This window comes from Ambystoma mexicanum, chromosome 5p, assembly GCF_040938575.1.
Source record: "Ambystoma mexicanum isolate Mex_15411 chromosome 5p, UKY_AmexF1_1, whole genome shotgun sequence".
Taxonomy (NCBI): domain Eukaryota; kingdom Metazoa; phylum Chordata; class Amphibia; order Caudata; family Ambystomatidae; genus Ambystoma; species Ambystoma mexicanum.
The window spans coordinates 835209422-835220060 of NC_090930.1; the positions used below are offsets into that span (position 1 = coordinate 835209422).

The window sequence follows — 10639 nt, forward strand, 5'->3', positions numbered from 1 at the left end:
TCTCCTAATAGTGATGGCAGACTCAAAATTTTTTGATAATATTCATCGGAAAAGGAAACCAAATTTCCACTGTCCATTTTAACGGTTCTCAAATCACTGATATACGTAACGGACACGATTAAACCCAACAACCAAGGGTTGTCCTAGGTAGGTATATATAAATGGGTAATCCCTATTTTTTGTTAACGGGGGGTCAAAACTGTAAGAAGGGATTTTCTATGGAGAAAAAGTTTGTGAAAAAACAGATCGACTACCCCTCTCTTTAAGTCCTGTATGGGTCACAGGTGAAGATGAAGGTTAACCTGTACAATTTGTTAGTAAGGTTATCGCCTTTTTGGGAAGAATTGCAAAAAAATGCAGCTAGGTACAAAAAATTCTATCTTTTTAATAGTCACAAGAATACCTAAAAACATTACAAGCTTAACAAAACATAGCAAACTTAATACATTTTCAATTAAAACATTCAGTCATCATTCATCTATTCTAACAGGGGAATACTACAACTTAAACAGCTTTGTGCATAACAGTGAGTCAAAATATGCATTAGTGACAGGGGAAAAAACATTAGGTTTTCCCTTTAGCAGTCGACATATGTTTCGGCCCTTTGTAGTGTACCACCTCTGTCAACAGTGATCACTAAGGTAAATGTTGGGCCATCTTCAGGACAAATGGTTACTTTGTGGTAGATTATTCTTGTTCCCCATTAGGCACACTAGCACATCTAAAAGGATAAATATACATATATTAATGTATAAAAATGAAATAGAAAAAGAGTTGCAATTCCCAACTGGATAGCATCAAGGCGATGGCTAGGTTACACTGTTCTAGACACGCACACTAAACCCACCTATGGTCCATAGACTGAAGTTAGGACTATTGAGACTGGTCAGACTCTCGGATGTGGCCGGGTATTGCCATCTCTGGTCTTGGTTCCTATAATTAATTAGAAACGACCATTACTTAGTGTTATGTTACTGCTACTACAGGCTATTTATTAAGTGAACTAAATTGACTTACAGATTAGCAACTTCTGTGGCTTTGTTTTCAAGGTTGGTCTTTGTATTTCTGTATTTCACTTGGTACCATTCATTGGCAGGGCATGTACCGTTATTCTGGTGGTTATAGTGCTGCCTAAATCAAAGGAGAAAAAGAACTCGCTGTTGAATGGATATATTACAGCATGTTAGAATAGTCATCATTCTTTTATGACTTTGTTGTTGCTGTGTTTATTTAAACATGGACTGTGGGCCGCAGGCTGTTTGCAATTAATGAAAGCCTGTGCTATAATATAGTCGGCTTACAAAGCGCCTTTTGCATTATTGCTTGTGAAACTCTAAAGGATATTGCCCAAAGATGCATGACATGGCTATGGTTCATTTTTCTATTTTCTATAGTTATTTTGAATGTACTACTGTCACGAATTATAAAGATAGACAATGTGCAAGCATTTGGCCCCGTGTTCACCGCCTTGCAAACTGCAGCTTGACTTTTGCATGTTTATTTAAAATGCACGTGTTTCTATGACCTGTTGTAATCAGTGCCGTTCGTGTCAGATTTTACGAGCAAGCTTATCAGTCATTGTGATCACTGTGTCATGCTGACAGTGCGGTTAAGGCTTGTATAATTTAAAACTCTGAATTCATTGAAGCTGTTCTAACGCTTACCTTGATCTGTGTTGTTTATGTCCGAGTGAAAGCTGGAAGTCTGCAAGAGCGGCAAGAGCTCGTTCTGCAGAGTAATGGTGTGTTTTTGAATCGAGTCACGTGATAAGAGACCCGTATTTACCTCACATTTGTAGCCTTTGGAACGTGACTATAAGGCTGCTGGAACTTGTAGTCAAGGGCCAAAAAAGGCCATGTTTTGTATTATTGCAAATCAAATGCCGGCCGTATGAATGACACCTTTTGTAATATTGCACCTGGTAATGTGATATACTCAAGTGATTTATAACAGCTACTGGCATCATATATTAGAAGGCGCCTTTGTATTATCCGGTTGTGCCGCAATTATATTGGGTAATTTTGCACTTGCATGGCCCCCTTTCTTTTCTCCGTTTAATTCCAAAAAATGACACCTATAGATAGTGTTATCGGTATTGCAATAGTGTGTGGGGAAAAGCAGTGTTTCTATGTGTTGGTGGTCTGTTTAGTGTTACTGTGTTAAAGATCGCCAACTCCTTTTGTTATGCAGAACGCAGCCTGGCCTTCATTATCTAGCATTTGATGTGTCCACGGGCCATTGTTTTTTGGCGCCCTAGCGATATTTGTATGAGGGGAGATGTACTCTATCCTTCCAAGATTGTAGCTGAGAGTCGACATGCACTATAGGTTGTGCTATAATTTGTTACGTGGCAGTCATGGGGTCCTATTTGTACGAGTTTTGCTCCAGAGTAAGGGATCTTGATACTGGACAGCTAATTCTAGCAAGCACCCTTTTTAAAAAGGGAGCCTCCAGATATAACCACCCATCAACAAGTTAAATAGGGGTGGCTTCAAAGGAATGTATTCCATTCTATGGCAATGTTCAGGCCATATTTAACCGTATCTAAATTGTGAATCCATTTCTGCTCGCATCTTGTGAGCTCAAGATCCATATTACCTCCTCTGGGGGAGGGTTTGATGACCTGTATGACACACCATAGTAGATCTGTGCATTTATGTTGTTGTTGAATGTAATGGGCCACTAAGGGTTTATTGTCAATTTCATTCCGAATACAAGATTTGTGTTCGCAGATTCTTTGACGTACCTGTCGTTTGGTCTTCCCTATATATACTAGGTCACAAGGGCATTTTATGGCATATACAGCCCATTTGGTAAGGCAGTTGGTAAATGTCTTTAGCTGTACTAGGGTGTTGCGCAATTGGATACTTTTCATAGTGGTGGTCTGTGCACAGACTGAACATTTTCCACAGCGGTGATGCCCCACAACTGGTGGTAGGCCCCAGAGTTGTGTCTGGGTAATCACAGCCTTGGGCGCAACAGGGTAAGTGTGAACCAAGGTATCTTTGATGTTACGTTGTCTTTTAAAGGCAAAACGAGGCATAAGGGGATTAAAATCTTCAGTTTTGATCATGTGCCAGTGTTTTTTAATGATCTTTCTGAGATGGTTACTAATAGGACTATATGTGCTGACACATGTTATTTTTTCCTCTTCCTTACGCCGGTGCATGGACTCTAGGCAAGTCATCCTATTACTATGCAATGCTCTTTTGTATGCCCGGTGGATTGTCTTTTTCGGATAGCCTCTATCTTGTAATCTTTTTTGTAAACATTTTCCATGTTTTTTGTACGTTTCAACTTGTGTACAGTTTCTGCGAATCCGCAGAAACTGCCCGTAGGGGAGTCCTTCTTTTAAACTCAGCGGATGAAAGCTGTGATAACTGAGCAATGTGTTTTTGTCTGTGGGCTTCCTGTATAAGATTGTTTCTATACTTCCCGTCTCAGTTTTTTGTATTTGAAGGTCCAGGAACGGTATGGTATGCAGGTCAGTATGTATTGTGAACTGTATATTAGAGTTTTGCGCATTTAGCCATTCATGGAACTTTGTCAAGTTGTCAAATGTGTCGCTCCAGATCATATAAATGTCGTCAATGTACCGTAGCCATGTCATAATCGATGCAGAGAAAGGGTTAGAAGAATCAAAAATACATTGTTCTTCAAGGTCATCCATATATAAGTTTGCCAAATCTGGAGCAAAAGTTGCTCCCATGCTTGTGCCTTTGAGTTGGTTGTAAAAACGTCCGTTATATAGAAAAAAATTCTCTGTTAGAGCGAGTCTAATGCATTCTAAAATGAATGCAGTGGGGACACTATTAAGTGTTCTAGTACGTCTGTCTAAGTATTTTGCCATCACCTTCAGGCAATCCTGTTGTGGGATGCTGGTGTAGAGACTAACCACATCAAAGGTCACCAAGATGTCTGATGGACTGAGTTGAAAAGTTTCCAATTTTTTTAACATACTGGTAGTGTCTTTGACATATGATTTCATTTGGGACACAAAGGGTCTTAAGAACCAATCTGAATAGACTGAAAGCGGCTCAAGAATAGAATTAATCGCCGCTACAATAGGTCTACCGGGGGGTGTTTTTTCATTTTTATGAATTTTTGGAAGGATGTAAAAAGCCGGAATGGTAGGTTGTGTGTTGACCAAAAAGTCTTTTTCTTCCGGCTCTATCCATCCTTCATCCATTGCATGTTTCATGAGACTACTTATCTCATCTTGGAGCCTTGGTGTGGGATCTTGCGCCAGTTCCCTATATGCAGTTTTATCATTGAGATGTTTCATTGCTTCTGTTTCGTATGCTTCTTTGCCCCATAGCACTATTCTGCCCCCTTTGTCTGCGGGCTTGATTATAAATAAGTCGTTGGACTGTAAAGATTTTAGAGCCTCTCTCTCAGCCTTTGTGAGATTGTCTCTCGAGTTTTTTTTTGGTTTTTATCATACTTTGAATTTCGTGAGACATTCTTTGTTCAAACGCTAGTATCGCTGGACTGACCATTGCGTTTGTAGGTGTAAACTTGGAGGGTGGTTTTAGACCTGTAATGGACGGTTCTTTTCTCGATGGCGTCGAGTTCCTAAAAAAATATTTTAGGCGTATTGTTCTATAGAACTTTTGAAGTTCTATTTCTGTCTCAAAAGATTTTGCCTTAGTAGTAGGAACAAAAGACAAACCTTTAGAAAGGACACTAATTTCCGTGGAAGAAAGGGTGTGTGAAGTTAAATTGAAGATCGGTACTACCAAGTTGGAGGTGGGCCCTGCCAATTCCTGGTATTCATCCGGGGTGGTCCTGGATTCTTGTTGCGGCCGCGTTTGCCCCGGCCCCGAAAAAATTGGGGCGGGGGTCCTGCTTGGCTAGTATCTGAACGGCTACTTGAGGAGGCATTTAAGGAGTTGGAAAAATTGACAAATTGTTTGTTCCTATTGCCTGCATTGTATGTTCGACCTCGGTTGACCTTCTGTAGGTCTTCATAATAACTTTCTACAAGATAAGGGTATGTTTTTGTCTCCTTATATTGTTCAACGTCTTTCTTCAACTTCCAAATTTTTTTGTCTAGAGTTAATTTTTTGAATTTACTTATTTCATCTTCAATCTTTTCTAAAGTTTCTTTAATATCTTTGATGGTTTTGTCTCGTTTGATTTTGTCTTCTAAAGCTGCAATTTCTATTTTTTGTAGGTCTGCTTCTTCTTCTGCCGTATCTATGATTAGTATCAATAGATCTCTTGAACAGCACCAGAATAACGGTACATGCCCTGCCAATGAATGGTACCAAGTGAAATACAGAAATACAAAGACCAACCTTGAAAACAAAGCCACAGAAGTTGCTAATCTGTAAGTCAATTTAGTTCACTTAATAAATAGCCTGTAGTAGCAGTAACATAACACTAAGTAATGGTCGTTTCTAATTAATTATAGGAACCAAGACCAGAGATGGCAATACCCGGCCACATCCGAGAGTCTGACCAGTCTCAATAGTCCTAACTTCAGTCTATGGACCATAGGTGGGTTTAGTGTGCGTGTCTAGAACAGTGTAACCTAGCCATCGCCTTGATGCTATCCAGTTGGGAATTGCAACTCTTTTTCTATTTCATTTTTATACATTAATATATGTATATTTATCCTTTTAGATGTGCTAGTGTGCCTAATGGGGAACAAGAATAATCTACCACAAAGTAACCATTTGTCCTGAAGATGGCCCAACATTTACCTTAGTGATCACTGTTGACAGAGGTGGTACACTACAAAGGGCCGAAACATATGTCGACTGCTAAAGGGAAAACCTAATGTTTTTTCCCCTGTCACTAATGCATATTTTGACTCACTGTTATGCACAAAGCTGTTTAAGTTGTAGTATTCCCCTGTTAGAATAGATGAATGATGACTGAATGTTTTAATTGAAAATGTATTAAGTTTGCTATGTTTTGTTAAGCTTGTAATGTTTTTAGGTATTCTTGTGACTATTAAAAAGATAGAATTTTTTGTACCTAGCTGCATTTTTTTGCAATTCTTCCCAAAAAGGCGATAACCTTACTAACAAATTGTACAGGTTAACCTTCATCTTCACCTGTGACCCATACAGGACTTAAAGAGAGGGGTAGTCGATCTGTTTTTTCACAAACTTTTTCTCGGACATACAAGCTGCCAGCCCCCCCACGACTCCCACCGAGGTGCGCAGTTTCCTGGGTATGGCCACTTACTGTGGCAGATTTATTCGGAACTTAGCAACCCTATCCGAACCACTGCGGGAGCTAACAAAGGCCAGCACCAAGTGGGACTGGGGACCCGAATGCCAGGAGGCATTTGAGAGCATAAAGGACTCCCTGTCAACGGATACCAAGATGGCCTATTACGACACGGACCTCCTGACAGAGCTATTTGTGGATGCCAGCCCAGTCGGACTCGGAGCAATCCTGATGCAGGTCACGAAGGAGGGTACAAAAAGGTTGATTGCTTATGCATCCAGGGCGCTCACAGCAACGGAACAAAGGTACTCCCACATAGAAAAGGAAGCAATTGCCGTTCTATGGGGGTGTCGACACTTCCACATGTACCTATATGGGCGCAAGTTCACGGCGATCACCGACCACAAGCCTCTGCTACCAATCTTCATTGGGTCATCGGCACACCCACCAGCCAGAATCACCAAGTGGCTGCTACACCTCCAGCAGTATGATTTCGAACTTGTCTACCAACCGGGCAGCGGCAACCCCGCTGACTTCCTGTCGAGGCACCCACGACCAGCCACCCAGCAGGAAGGGTTAGTCGCCGAAGAGACGGAGGAGCACATCTGTCAAGTGGTCCACACCATGAGGCCCAAAGCGATAAACATCGAGGACATTACAACAGAAACCCAGAATGACCCATGTTGCGATCTGGTAAAAGATGCCATTTTGTCAGGCATCTGGAAAGACTTCATGTCGCACACACGCAACAGAACCGAGGGGGCCAAGGCGTTCCTAGCAGGTATGTTCACGGTTCGACAAGACCTCTCAATCACTGAGGGAGGACTCCTGCTAAGGGGTGACCGCATCATCATACCCCCAAGGCTGCAAGACAGGATAGTTGCCCTAGCGCATGAAGGACACCAAGGGCTTGCGAGAACAAAGGCACGGATCCGACACAGGGTATGGTTCCCTCAAATTGACGATCGTGTGGAGGACTTAGTAAACACATGTCTGCCCTGCCAAATAACGAGTGGACCCCCAGACCCAGAACCGATCCTATCGGCCGAGCGTGGCCGGGCACGATGGGAAGCGATCAGCATTGACTTTTGCAAAATCAGAGAGGGTCTACATCTACTGGTGGCAATCGATGATCACTCACGATATCCAGAGGTCGAGATACTGGAGTCCACCGCCGCGGAGGTGGTCATCCCGGTGATAGAAAAGATGTTTGCCACCCATGGTCTGCCCACGACCATTAAGAGCGACAATGGGCCCCCATTCACAGGGGAGGAATTCAGGTCATACCTACAGGAACTGGGCATCAAATACCACCATATTATGCCAAGGTGGCCGCAAGCTAATGGGGACGTCGAGCGATTCATGAGGACTATCAACAAGGTACTCCGAATATCAAAAGCCAACGCCAGCCCGTGGAGGATCGACCTATTCCGGTTCCTAAGGAACTATCGGGTCACCCCCCCACAGCACCACGGGCATACCACCTGCTGACCTTATGTTCGGAACAGTCATCAACTCGTCGATTCCTCATCATCCAAGTAGAACCCCTGACGACGTCGACCATGCACGCGTGGAAACGAGGAGAACACGTGCCAATGCTCACATGAGCGCCAAGAGAAGAGCAAGGCCCTCAAACCACAGAGTGGGCGACCAAGTCATCATGTTGCGTAATCCCACGAAATCCAAGATGGACACCAGGTATGATGAACTGCCATGGACCGTCAGCAATCGGCGTGGGACCATGATAACTGTCACACGGGGAGGTCGGGAAGTAACAAGGAACGCGTCCTGGTTCAAGCCCGTGCCCCAGCACCTCTGGACGGATGGCGAAGAACATCACGACGACAACGAGCAACAAAGCAGCGACGTGCCGGCGCAAGACCCCGAGGAAGAATCTGCGGGGGATTGCAGCTGGCAATCACCGAGACTGCCCAGCAGTGAGTACACAGGCAGCGAAGGTGAGCAGACTTACGAACCGAGCGGGGACAGCCCCCAAGCGAAGCGGTACAGTCTGAGAAAGGCCACGAGGCCGCCTGCGAGGCTGAATGACTATGTATGCTAATTCCAGCAGCGATGACAGAAGTTTATAGTTGAGCCTGCTGTTCATGTTTATGTTTATGTTGATGTTGTTAGGTCATTTTGAAATAAAGGAGGAATGTTATATCCGCCCTACGTCCCGCAGCGCGGTGACGTAGGGCAAGTTAATAAAAGCCCCGCCCCCTGAGTGGGAGGTAGTTCCGGGCGAAGCTAAGCCAGCGCGTGTGTGTGTTTTTGTAAGCTCTCCTGCCTAGGCCGCGCTCCAGGCCATGCGGCCTCTTGGACCGGAGCCAGCCCCTCGTGCTGGGCCTCCGGCAACGTCTCGACATAACACATACATGCCAACCCTCCCGATTTAGGCAGGAGACTCCCGATTTTCGAGTAAAAAATACTATTTTTCACGTTCTCAATGCATTCCTATGGCGAAATTGTTGTCTCCCTGTAGAAATCTCCCTCCCAGCCACTTCGGAATGTTGGCATGTATGCGATTGGCCCCTCCTCTCCACCATACAAATTAATTAAAATGGGGCGTGACGTTAATGCAAGGCGTACAAGCCCTATGCAAGCCTTTTACCAAAATGAGCCCCTTACTGCTCTATGAACATGTGTTGATCCCAGAAGCTATCAATATAACCTAGGAGCGCCATGTCCCTCTTCATACCAGTGTTGGGGCTTTGGTCCAAACGGACTGGTTTACCAAGCTTTTAGAAGCTTTAGATCGAACTTGTGAGGACAGCTGTACATTACGCACACGTAAATGCAATGCAGATGACCTAGTCTTACCTTGCCTGAATGTCCACAGACATTTTCCAATGCCTTTGCCAAACTTATTGGCAGCTTAACCAGTTTATGCTTGAGTAGCGCAGTAACTGTGAGCATGTGTGCAAGTCCGAGTGATATTTACAGCAGGTGTGTGAAAAGGGCCGACAGTTGTGGGGAAACATTGTTAAACATCAGAAAAAGTTCAACCAAAAGTTAGTACTTCAAAATTCCTATTTTGTATCCTTAAACATACATGCTGTGTGCCTTGTGTACAGACCACGCACACTGGGCCACATATGTAGGCCTAAGTGCACTTTCTTTCTGATTCCCTTTTCCCTAAAAAAAAAACCTTTGCAAGTACATGTGGGATTTACGCATATGTTGCACGTGGTTTTTTGGACTTACTTTATGCATGGCGTTAATTACATCGGTACATCCCTCGCTTGGTGAGTCGCCTCTTTCTTTCTATGTGCCACCCTTGTGCAATCTGCAGCCATTCTGAGGCAACCTTATTGGTTCAATGCACAGAATAAATCGGTTCTTCCTCAGCTAAGATTCACAAGCGAAAATGGTAACAGAGTCCATTGTATTGTTGTCTTGGATATTAATCCTTAAATGAAAATGTAGGTTTACGCAGAAAATATAGGTTTACACAGAGCTTTACTTTTAATTGACACAGTTTTACATAAATTGGAACAATACCTAAATATGTGTGGCGAAACTCACCACATGCGGGTGATTGGAGGCGTGGATGCTGCAACAGCAAAGAGGAGTGGAGGCAAAACAAAAGGGCTAGCGATTAGAGTGCAGCAAGGAGAAGCAAGAACATCAAGGGGAGACATAGAAATGAAACATAAAAGGAAAGAAAGGGGAACTCGTATTCATTGCAGTGCAAGAAGCCATCTTTAAGCCATTCACAAAAAAACAACCATACACGATCTCTGCATTCATCTCATTCCATGAACCTGACCCTAACATGCCACATCAGCCTCTAACGACCAGGACAAATAAAATGCAATATACCAATAAAACAACAAAGGAAGGGGCAAGGGGAAAGTTAGAAACAGTTTGGGGTTAATTTTCGAGTTCCCTGTAATTCGGCGGTGGGGAGCCGTTAAGTTTAGACATACACGTAGGCGGCTGTTAGATCCGCCTTACGTCCCGCTACGTTCCGTGGCAGGACAGCAACACCTCGGTGTCTGTGTCATCATTGCTCCCGCTGGAGCTGCGCAGCGGGGCCTTGCAGCCCAAGGCTCTCATCTCCTGTTCCCCGCCGACGCCTCGGGCCGGGGAACAGAACATAACACTGGCAACGAGGGAAGCAGTAAGCACGGCACACGTGACGCTGCTTATCGTATACAGCCCTCGGCAAGGGCAACATTTTTGGAATCACGGTGGGGGGCCCAACCCCCAACAAGAAAAAAAAGATTCTTTTTTTTTTTCGTTTTCTCCAAACATCCAGTAACAAATATTGAAAACATTGACCCTCGAGAATGGCCGCCAACCTGTCACCATCCACGCCACACTCACGCCTGCAAGGAGAGACAGCGATCGCACTAAGCCCTTTCGACCCATACATCGACCCATCATCGGTTGGTCCTCGGTGGCAGCTGTGGATACAAAAATTTGAGATGGCCATGGATTGCAAAGACATCAC

At 44.0% G+C, this 10639-nt stretch overlaps 1 long non-coding RNA gene across 1 annotated transcript; it reads right to left on the minus strand.

The window, feature by feature from the left end:
- Positions 1-853: 853 nt before the first annotated feature.
- LOC138481714 (uncharacterized) lies at positions 854-1839 on the minus strand. The gene is made up of 3 exons (XR_011274350.1): positions 1665-1839; positions 1018-1131; positions 854-933 (listed from the first exon to the last, which is right to left on the minus strand). It is a non-coding gene; the product is annotated as an uncharacterized lncRNA (long non-coding RNA).
- Between the last annotated feature and the right edge of the window lie 8800 nt (positions 1840-10639).